Source organism: Homarus americanus, unplaced genomic scaffold, assembly GCF_018991925.1.
Source record: "Homarus americanus isolate GMGI-L3 unplaced genomic scaffold, GMGI_Hamer_2.0 scaffold28241, whole genome shotgun sequence".
NCBI classification, from domain to species: Eukaryota; Metazoa; Arthropoda; class Malacostraca; order Decapoda; family Nephropidae; genus Homarus; species Homarus americanus.
In genome coordinates, this window is record NW_024738348.1 from 91937 (window position 1) to 103125 (window position 11189).

At 42.6% G+C, this 11189-nt stretch overlaps 1 protein-coding gene across 2 annotated transcripts in view; it reads right to left on the bottom strand.

Moving 5' to 3' along the window:
* LOC121874040 (unconventional myosin-Ie-like) overlaps nt 1–2564 on the bottom strand; it is an 81445-nt gene extending 78881 nt beyond the window's left edge. Inside the window, exon 1 of one of the 2 annotated variants that reach the window (XM_042377906.1) lies at nt 2513–2564. The gene's annotated coding sequence lies outside the window, so the exon portion shown is untranslated. Of the gene's footprint in view, nt 1–1784; nt 2277–2512 lie in introns of those variants that run through there. The other variant, XM_042377907.1, reaches the window with a different exon arrangement.
* Between the last annotated feature and the right edge of the window lie 8625 nt (nt 2565–11189).

Consider the following 11189-nt stretch of genomic DNA (forward strand, 5'->3'; position numbering starts at 1 on the left):
CTGTTCAACTAACCTCACACCTAAACACACTGTTCAACAAACTTACACCTAAAACACACTGTTCAACTAACCTCACACCTAAACACACTGTTCAACAAACCTCACACCTAAACACACTGTTCAACTAACTCACACCTAAACACACTGTTCAACAAACCTTACACCTAAAACACACTGTTCAACTAACCACACCTAAACACACTGTTCAACAAACCTCACACCTAAACACACTGTTCAACAAACCTCACACCTAAACACACTGTTCAACTAACCTCACACCTAAACACACTGTTCAACAAACCTTACACCTAAAACACACTGTTCAACTAACCTCACACCTAAACACACTGTTCAACAAACCTTACACCTAAAACACACTGTTCAACAAACCTCACACCTAAACACACTGTTCAACAAACCTCACACCTAAACACACTGTTCAACAAACCTCACACCTAAACACACTGTTCAACAAACAACTAACCTGACACCTAAACACACTGTTCAACAAACCTTACACCAAAACACACTGTTCAACAAACTCACACCAAACACACTGTCCTAAACACACTGTTCAACAAACCTCACACCTAAACACACTGTTCAACAAACCTTACACCTAAAAACACACTGTTCAACTAACCTCACACCTAAACACACTGTTCAATCAACCTCACACCTAAACACACTGTTCAACTAACCTCACACCTAAACACCCCACGTTAAGTACCATCACTATACATAAATACAATAAGTGGTAAAGTAGTGTGTATGGTAGCTTGTATGTACACACTAGTTAGGTGGATAGCGCTTGTATGTACACACTAGTTAGGGTGGATAGCGCTCGTATGTACACACTAGTTAGGTGGATAGCGCGTTGTAAAGTTGGTGATAGGCGGATAGGCTGTATGTACACACTAGTTAGGGTGGATAGCGCTGCATGTACACACTAGTTAGGTGGATAGCGCTTGTATGTATACACTAGTTAGGTGGATAGCGCTTGCATGTACACACTAGTTAGGGTGATAGCGCTCGTATGTACACACTAGTTAGGTGGATACCGCTTCGTATGTACACACTAGTTAGGTGGATAGCGTATATTAGTTTGTTTACCGGAAGTAATTAGCAGCTGGACTTGTGGGTTTAACAGTCCTTTAACATGCTGCAGTTTTGAGTGTTGGTAAAAATGGCGTCAAAAGCATTGGTGATTCTCTGTACTTTCATAAAACTGATACAATCTCGGTAGCAGAATGTTGCGGAATAACATCCAACAACCAGTTCACGGCCGTCAGTTAAAACTTTACCGCCCCGCCATGATACGTGTTACCTGACACACAAAACACTGCAGTCATATAATTACTCCTGGTATGTAATATTATGTACAGCAGCAGGGAAAAGGTCACACTGAAAGTTGACGATAACACATTCACTACATGTTTGTATAGTGTCATTAAAGGCATAAGAAGGGTTTAAAATTACCCTGTGGAAAGTGACATTATACTGTAGGTAATCAACCTCTTCCTGTGTAAATGTCACATACCTGCCGCTGTACCGTACCGTATTATGTTCAGGGACCAGTGCTACATCTAACGGCGGTACTAATACTTAACACTGTTCAATTAAAATACATCCCCTGTAGTTGTATTACAAAATAAAGAGTAAACAATTAATTCGTTCCTTAAGTGTAACATCACACCTGTACTAGCTTAGTGTTGTGGCTGTAACAACACACTCCTGTTCCTGATGTGCGTTGTGGTGGTAACCACACGGTCACGCCACTGTACCTTAGATGTGTTGTGGCTGTAACATAATTCACACAGCTGGGATCTTTGTACCCTAAATGAGGGTCTGGGTCTATTTACACAACAAGGGGAGGTATGCCCGCCCCAAGTAGCCTCGGCTCACCGCACCACAAGGATACGTGACATTAAGGCAGTCCTGTGACAACCGTATCCCTGGTTCTTAGAGGAGGACATCTCTCGTGGCTGACGGTACTAGTAATGTACGCAGCTGCTTCACTTAAACTAAAGCACAACAATAACACAGAGAACTAAACTAACGTATGTAATCTGTGAGTACACGATGACGTTAACGTTGTTGAGGTTTAGTGAACGTATACACCGGTAGTTTCAGCCGAGGTTTTAAGTTATATTTGGACGTTATCCCACCAACCTCTCGCAGCCTGGGGATCTCGTTAAAGTTTCTCACGCTAATCAGTTTATCTAAGTAATGCATCTTAGGTTCCCCAGGCAGTTATTGTAGCTGACGTTTTACCCCACTCACTCACTCACACAGAAAGGCCACCAAAAGCCAAAGTTCCGGCCTGACAGTTAACTATGACTGTCTGACAATGACATTCGATATAATTGCAGTTAATACCAGCACTAATTAACTCCACGTCAGCTTATAATACCACTACGAGCACAATATACGGGTGTTTTGTTCACATTATCCGGTGAACTATTATATTTCAACACAAGAATGCGAGTCACTGAATGCGAAGATAACTCACAGAAGTTATGAGTGAACGCGGCGGCAACACCTCTGCTACCCACCGCCTGCCATCAAGAACTGAGCTGACTCCACCAGCCACCACTCGACCCACCACCACAACCCTGCCACCCAACGCCCACCAAGCGATGCCAACTGCCCTTATTACCTTCCCTTTTCCCATTCCTTCCCTTTCCCCGTTAACAACATCATCATCCCTGGAATCATCAAAGCAAAACACATAGAACTAAACTGGAGCATCAAAATAACGAGTCAAGTGGGATAGTAGGGTTAAAAATGACGATTATTTTTCAGTAATTACCAACGCGACACGCCTTGTGTTGACCATAACGGGGAATTGTTGTCATACACACAGCTACTGCTTCCTCGTAAATACACACTCCTCTAACACTGTATATTAAATAAATACTAATAACTGATACACAATAAATTAAACAAAATAAAATAAAAACACCCAAATACTTGTGAATGAACTTGGGGAATTTATTCAGACAGAGAGTAACAATTGGATGGTTCTAGGAGAGTGACGCGAGCGAGGCTGTTGCTGTCATCTTGTAGGAGAGGACAGCGTCACCCACCGACCATGAGGACCATGTCTCAAGGACAGCCAATGTCGCCGTCACCTGATACTGTACTGTGACTCCCCCACCACAGGGCGTCTACTGGCCACACAAAACAAAATAACCTGACTTTCCAGGTTTTCCAGGTCTAAATTTGAAAAATTCCAGGTACATTAATCCGGGATTTATTACGAGAGATTAACCAACTCAGAGGTTTTCAATAATAAGTAAATAATATAAAGATGATTTATTAATAAAGACATTAAAGACCCTTCCCGACCCTAGTGATGAACATCGGCCAAGACCTTGACCACAGTTTGTGTGGTTCCCGCGGGTCGACCTGTTGGTCCTTCCAAACAGCCGGAAATCCGACAAATTATTCCTCATCCACCTTTATGACTCATGATTAATATGTGAATAATCCACTTAAGTAAAGTCACTTAATTATAAGAACAATTCACCTCTCTAGTACTGTAGTTATAACCTGTAATATTTGGTTGTTTGATCGTTAACGTGACAGGTACACAAATCATTAGTTACTGGTGTGGAATATTTACTGGAAGTTGTTACTAAAAGTTTAATTATTTACTTATTATATAGAACATCATTAATTTATGGTAACACTACTGTCAAAATAACAATATCTTCAAGTTGAACTGAATTAATAAAATTTCAGGTTTATTTGTATAATTCCCTGAGTTTTCCAGACCAGTATACACCGTGGAGCAACACCTCCCTGGCCGGTATCAAGGGAAGGAGCTACTGTACTAACTTTACGGTGTTACTATAGTGTGCGGTCTACTGTACAAAGATGTCTCTAGTCTAACCTAACCTAACCATACCTTACCTTGCCTAACCTAACCTTACTTTACCTTGCCTAACCTAATCTTACCTTGCCAAACCTAATCTTACCTTGCCTAACCTAATCTTCTTCAACCTAATCTTACCTTGCCTAACCTAATCTTACCTTGCCTAACCTAATCTTACCTTGCCAACCTAATCTTACCTTGCCAAACCTAATCTTACCTTGCCTAACCTAATCTTACCTTGCCTAACCTAATCTTACCTTGCCAAACCTAATCTTACCTTGCCTAACCTAATCTTACCTTGCCAAACCCATCTTACCTTGCCTAACCTAATCTTACCTTGCCTAACCTAATCTTACCTGCCTAACCTTACTTTACCTTGCCTAACCTAATCTTACCTTGCCTAACCCAATCTTTTTACCTTGCCTAACCTAACCTTTCTTGCCAAACCTAATCTTACCTTGCCTAACCTAATCTTACCTTGCCTAACCTAATCTTACCTTACCTAACCTAATCTTACCTTGCCAAACCTAATCTTACCTTGCCTAACCTAATCTTACCTTGCCAAACCTAATTTTTACCTTGCCTAACCTAATCTTACCTTGCCAAACCTATCACCTTTTGCCTAACCTAATCTTACCTTGCCTAACCTATCTTACCTTGCCAAACCTAATCTTACCTTGCCTAACCTAATCTTTACCTTGCCTAACCTAATCTTACCTTGCCTAACCTAATCTTACCTTGCCTAACCTAATTCATTTTGCCTAACCTTCTTACCTTGCCTAACCTAATCTTACCTTGCCTAACCTAATCTTACCTTGCCAAACCTAATCTTACCTTGCCTAACCTAATCTTACCTTGCCTAACCTAATCTACCTTGCCTAACCTAATCTTACTTGCCTAACCTAATCTTACCTTGCCTAACCTTATTTTCTTTGCCTAACCTAATCTTACCATGCCTAACCCAACCTAACCTAACAAAACCAAACCTAACTTAAACTTGCCTATCCTTACCTTACCTTCCCTAACCTAACGTAACCAAACCAAACCAAATCAAACCTTGCCAAACCTCACCCCACTATCTCGTCGACCTTTTACCATCTTTATATATTTGTTAGACATTTATCGAGGGTTACCATCACCCAGCTTATTTCGTCTGGTGAATAAACAAGTTAACCTAACCTAACCTTAGCTGACCTAACCCCCAGGTAGCGTTGGGGTGTTTAATAATCAGGCGAAATAAGCTGGGTGGCTAATATTGAGGTAATCCGATTAAACTAACAAAGATAAATGTACTACAATTTAAATAAACTGGTCCTCGGCATGGGGATGGCCATTAGGTAATAAGGTAAGGTAAAGTTTCCAGGCTAAAGGTCCATAAGAGTCCCGGACCTGACATGGTGCATCCTAGAGTGCTAAGAGAGCTGTGCAACGAGCTTGCAGAGCCCCTGAAGATTCTGTTTTGTAAATGCCTGGATGAACAAAAGGTCCGCAGTGAATGGAAAGTGGCTTATGTGAGTCCTATCTTCAAGAAGGGCGATAGTCACTCCACGAACAACTATAGACCGGTGAGCCTGACCAGCATAATATGTAAAGTACTTGAGAGTATTATCAGAGATGCCGCGATGGAACATCTACTACGAAACAACCTTGTAAAAGATTGCCAACACGCTTTTATGCCAGGGCGCTCCTGCTTAACACAATTGCTCAAGGTATTGGATATTTGGACCCATATTCTGGAACGGGGTGGTAATATCGACAATATTTACCTAGATTTTGCCAAGGCTTTCTACAGTGTACCCCACGAAAGGGTGAAAATCAAACTGGAAGGGTACGGAATTCGGGGAAATGTCCTAGCGTGGATAGAAGACTTTCTACATGACCGCAAGCAGTGTGTGGTGATTAATGGCACGAAATCGTCATCTGTACCTGTAACAAGTGGGGTACCACAGGGCAGTGTACTGGGCCCGCTGTTGTTTGTTTGTTTCATAAATGACATGCCTGACGTTGTACACTCCTCCATACAAATGTTTGCCGATGATGGCAAGTTATTTCGGGAAATTAAGAACCAAGCGGACTTTGAAGAGCTGCAGAAGGACCTCTGTGGGCTCCAGGAATGGTCGAAGAAATGGCTGCTGAGATTCAATGTCACGAAGTGTAAGAGGATGCACCTGGGGCGTACCAACGGTAAGGAGGCGTATCATATGTCCCAACGGGATGAAGAAAATGCACTAGTTGAGACTGTGTGTGAGAAGGACCTAGGTGTGTATGTTGACAATGAGCTGAAGTTCTCGGGCCATTGTGAGAAGAAGGTAAATCAGGCAAATAAATTATTGGGTCTTATAAGAAGGTCGTTCAGATATCTAGACGGTCCGTCCCTCGGAACGATCTTCAGGAGTGAAGTGCTTCCCCATCTGGAGTACTGTCACCCCATCTGGTCCCCGAGATATGCTAGGGACTGTCAGTTGGTTGAAAATGTTCAAAGGAGGGCCACCAGACTGGTGCCTGCACTTCGGCACCTCAGCTACCGCTGAGACATTGGAGCGCCTGAACATGCCTAGCTTATACTACAGACGGGCAAGGGGGGACCTTAGTTGAGGTGTATAAGCATCTCAGGGGGCACTACTCAGTTGAGTGTCCTTACTTGGAGCTGGCGGACGCTCGTCCCACAAGGGGTCACAGCTCAAGATTGAAGAAGCCGCAAGTCCAGAAAACCGTGAGGGCAAACTTTTTCGGAGTGAGGGTTGTAAACTCTTGGAACAATCTACCAGAGAGTGTTGTGACGGCACCGAATGTGAGCTCTTTCAAGAGAAGGCTTGACCAACACTGGAGCGGGTTCAGGTACATTCAGGAGCCGGTGCATGCCCAGTATTTGCCAACAGTGCGTGACAGAGACGTGACCGATCGCCCGGGCGACTAACAAGCCGATCAGTGGCGAAGAGGATAAAAGTAAAAAGTTGGTGAGGTCTACGAGATAGTGGAGTGAGGTTTGAAGCTAGTCGGTCTTATAAGATGGTCGGTCAGATATCTAAACGGTCTGTCCCTCAACGCTCTTCAAGAGCGAGGTGCTTCCTGGTCCCCGAGATATGCTGGAGACTCAGTTGATTGAAAATGTCCAAAGGAGGTCCACTAGACTGATGCCTGCACGACGGCACCTCAGTTACCCAGAGATTAGAATACCTGCAACTACCTAGCTTATACTATAGACGGGCAAGGGGTAACTTAAGTGAAGTTTATAATATTTCAGTCGAGTGTCCATACCTGCAACTAGTGGAGACCTGCCCCCAAAGGGTCACAGCTCAAAGTTGAAGCCACAAGTCCAGAAAACCGTGAGGACGAATTTTTTCGGAGTGAGAGTTGTGAACTCTTAGAACAACCTGCCAGTGTTGTGACGGCACCGAGAGTGAGCTCTTTCAAGACTAGACTTGACCAACACTGGAGCAGGTTCAGGTACATTCAGGAGCCAGTACATGCCAACAGTGCTTAAGAGAGACGTGACTGGCGTTGCGGAATGAAGTATAAAAATTCTACTATTTTAATTCTACTAAAACTGAAAGATCAGTCAAATTTGAGGTCATGGGTAAAAATGCCAAAAGAGTCATAGAAGAAAATGTCTTCTTTGCCAGAACTTAACAGTAGAAAAAAAAGAAACAACGACAACAACATCGAAATATATCCTCTACTATAAATTGACCTGGACGAGTTCCGTGGGTCAATACCTGTTGTCCACAAGTATTAACAGGGAACCAGTCAATCACTACCCTCGGAAATGTGTGAAAGTTTCAGATGGCGAACAAAAGTTGGGTTAGGTTAGCAATTGTTAGGTCATAAAATGTTAAATATATTTATTTTACACCAAATTTAGTTAATAATGAGGGTTAATTTATAGTGGAACATTGTCACACTTACAGGTGAACATTAGCTGACATACGCCCACACTTCCCTCCTAAAGGTGAACATTGAACATTAACAGGTGAACATTAGCTGACATACGCCCACACTACCCTCCTAAAGGTGAACATTGAACATTGTCACATTAACAGGTGAACATTAGCTGACATACGCCCACACTACCCTCCTAAAGGTGAACATTGTCACATTTACAGGTGAACATTAGCTGACTGCTTAAGGTGAACATTAGCTGACATGCCACCTACCTCCTAGAGATAGCTGACATCGCCCCTACCTCCTAAAGGTGAACATTAAAACAGACATTAGCGATGGCCGACATTAACAGGTGAACATTAGCTGACATCGCCCACACTACCTCCTGGTGAACATGCATTAACAGGTGAATTGCTGACATCGCCCACCTACTCCTAGTGAACATTAACAGGTGAACATGCGACATGCCCTCCTAAAGGTGAACATTGTCATTAACAGACATTAGCTGACTCTCACCTGAATCACCATATTGATCACTGCCCCCAGGCCACGTTATATCAACATATATATACTACAATAGACTAATAGTTCACTAACAGATACTACAAAGGTGTCACTGTAATTTAATCTGTTCAATGTAATATAAAACTGTAACCCAGAGCATTTAAGACGTTCCTGTAACTTGGATGATCGATAGCCTGTAACCTCTGACTTTAGTTATGTAAGTGATTTCGTTCCGCTCAGTAAAAACAACCAAACTCAACCTAATCTAACCAAGTCAACCTAATTCAATCTAACCTAACCTAACCTAACCTAAACTAACCCAATCCAACCTAACCTAACTCAATCCATGTGGAAAACATAAACTAAAAATATAGGTAGTGATTTAATATATTGAATTTTATGAAACGTTTAAGAATACAAAATTTGGAAGAAAAACTGAAAAAAATCGATTTCAGTGAGGTAATCATATTCGATACGCTGCCATTTGTAATTTGTTTAAGATATCCCTGTACATTTCTCTCCGTTTTCTGTAATAAGTTTTCTCTTTTTCTTTTCATGGGAGACTTCGTTTGTGCATAAATCTATAGCAATATTAGTCAGATTAGTTATTTATGTTTAATTGCTTATTTTTCCTTTATTCTATTTGTTTTTATTTGTAATATTTCTCTATTATATGTTCACAAGAAGCGGGCGGGCGTTCAGTACTGTTACACACTGTTAGCAAGTACTGACAGGGGCGGATCCAGGAATATCAAAAAGGGGGCCCAAGAAGTTGTGGCAGGGGGTACATGTCGATCAAAGCGAGCCAACCGAGCTGGGGGGTTTTGGGGCCCTGTAAGCCCTAGATCTTTTTTTTTTTTAATCTGACCAATATCATGGGCATTTTGAGGCCATTCTGAAGCCATGCGCACTTGATATTAGGAGATATTCTGAGGTCAATAGTAGTTACCTTTTACTATACATTAAAAAAGTATTGGAATTTTTTGAGGAAAAGGAGGGGAACCGGACCCTGAAGACACCCCCCTCCCCAGATCCAGCCCTGACTGGACATATACTGTTCAGGGTCTTGAATGTATTGTACTGGACGTGGGGTGAGGGTGGTGCTGGGGGAGGTGGATCACTGCTGCGTCTCGATTCATGTCTCGTTTCCTGCACACTTAAACGAGGTGAATACAACAACATAATTACTTTTACGCAATATATCCTAAGATCGTAATATCACTAAGTAACCATGTAATTCCAACCCTTTACGCACATATTTTAACCTGGCATGAATGGTTCCATGCAGGAATACATTGCCCCAGTAATGATTACATCAAATAATAAAATCTTAATTCCTCAGTCTGATTTACGTGAACACATGTAAGTGGAGGAGGTATTAAATAATGTTTTATTGATAGAATGAAACAATGTATTTTCCGTTCATCTGTCTGTCTGTCTGTTTACCTGTGTCTGTCTGTCTGTTTACCTGTGTCTGTCTGTCTGTCTGTTTACCTGTGTCTGTCTGTCTGTTTACCTGTGTCTGTCTGTCTGTTTACCTGTGTCTGTCTTGTCTACCTGTTTACCTGTGTCTGTCTGTCGTTTACCTGTGTCTGTCTGTCTGTCTGTTTACCTGTGTCTTTGTCTGTCTGTTTACCTGTGTCTGTCTGTCTGTTTCACCTGTGTCTGTCTGTCTGTCTGTCTTGTTTACTTCTGTCTGTCTCTCTGTTTACCTGTGTCTGTCTGTCTGTCTGTTTACCTGTGTCTGTCTCTCTGTTTACCTGTGTCTGTCTGTCAGTCTGTTTACCTGTGTCTGTCTGTCTGTCTGTCTGTTTACCTGTGTCTGTCTGTCTGTCTGTCCTGTCTGTCTGTCTGTTTACCTGTGCTCTGTCTGGTCTGTTTACCTGTGTCTGTCTGTCTGTCTGTCTGTTTACCTGTGTCTGTCTGTCTGTTTACCTGTGTGTCTGTCTGTCTGTCTGTTTACCTGTGTCTGTCTGTCTGTCTGTTTACCTGTGTCTGTCTGTCTGTCTGTTTACCTGTCTGTCTGTCTGTCTGTTTACCTGTGTCTGTCTGTCTGTCTGTCTGTTTACCAGTGTCTGTCTGTCTGTCTGTTTACCTGTGTCTGTCTCTCTGTTTACCTGTGACCTGTCTGTCTGTCTGTTTACCTGTGTCTGTCTCTCTCTCTGTTTACCTGTGTCTGTCTCTCTCTCTGTTTACCTGTGACTGTTCTGTCTGTCTGTTTACCTGTGTCTGTCTGTTCGTCTGTTTACCTGTTTGCCTCTCTCTGTTTACCTGTGTCTGTCTGTCTGTCTGTTTACCTGTGTCTGTCTCTCTCTGTTTACCTGTGTCTGTCTGTCTGTCTGTTTACCTGTGTCTGTTCGTCTGTCTGTCTGTTTACCTGTGACTGTCTGTCTGTCTGTTTACCTATGTCTGTCTGTCTGTCTGTTTACCTGTGTCTGTCTTGTCTGTCTCTGTCTGTTTACCTGTGTCTGTCTGTCTGTTTACCTGTGTCTGTCTGTCTGTCTGTCTGTTTACCTGTGTCTGTCTGTCTGTCTGTCTGTTTACCTGTGTCTGTCTGTCTGTCTGTTTACCTGTGTCTGTCTCTCTGTTTACCTGTGTCTGTCTCCTCTGTTTACCTGTGTCTGTCTGTCTGTCTGTTTACCTGTGTCTGTCTGTCTGTCTGTTTACCTGTGTCTGTCTCTTCGTTTACCTGTGTCTGTCTCTCTCTGTTTACCTGTGTCTGTCTGTCTGTTTTACCTTGACTGTCTGTCTGTCTGTTTACCTGTGTCTGTCTGTCTGTCTGTTTACCTGTGTTTGTCTGTCTGTCTGTCTGTTTACCTGTGTCGTCTGTCTGTTTACCTGGTGTCTGTCTGTCTGTCTGTCTGTCTACTTCTGTGTCTGTCTGTCTGTCTGTCTGTTTACCTGTGTCTGTCTGTCTGTCTGT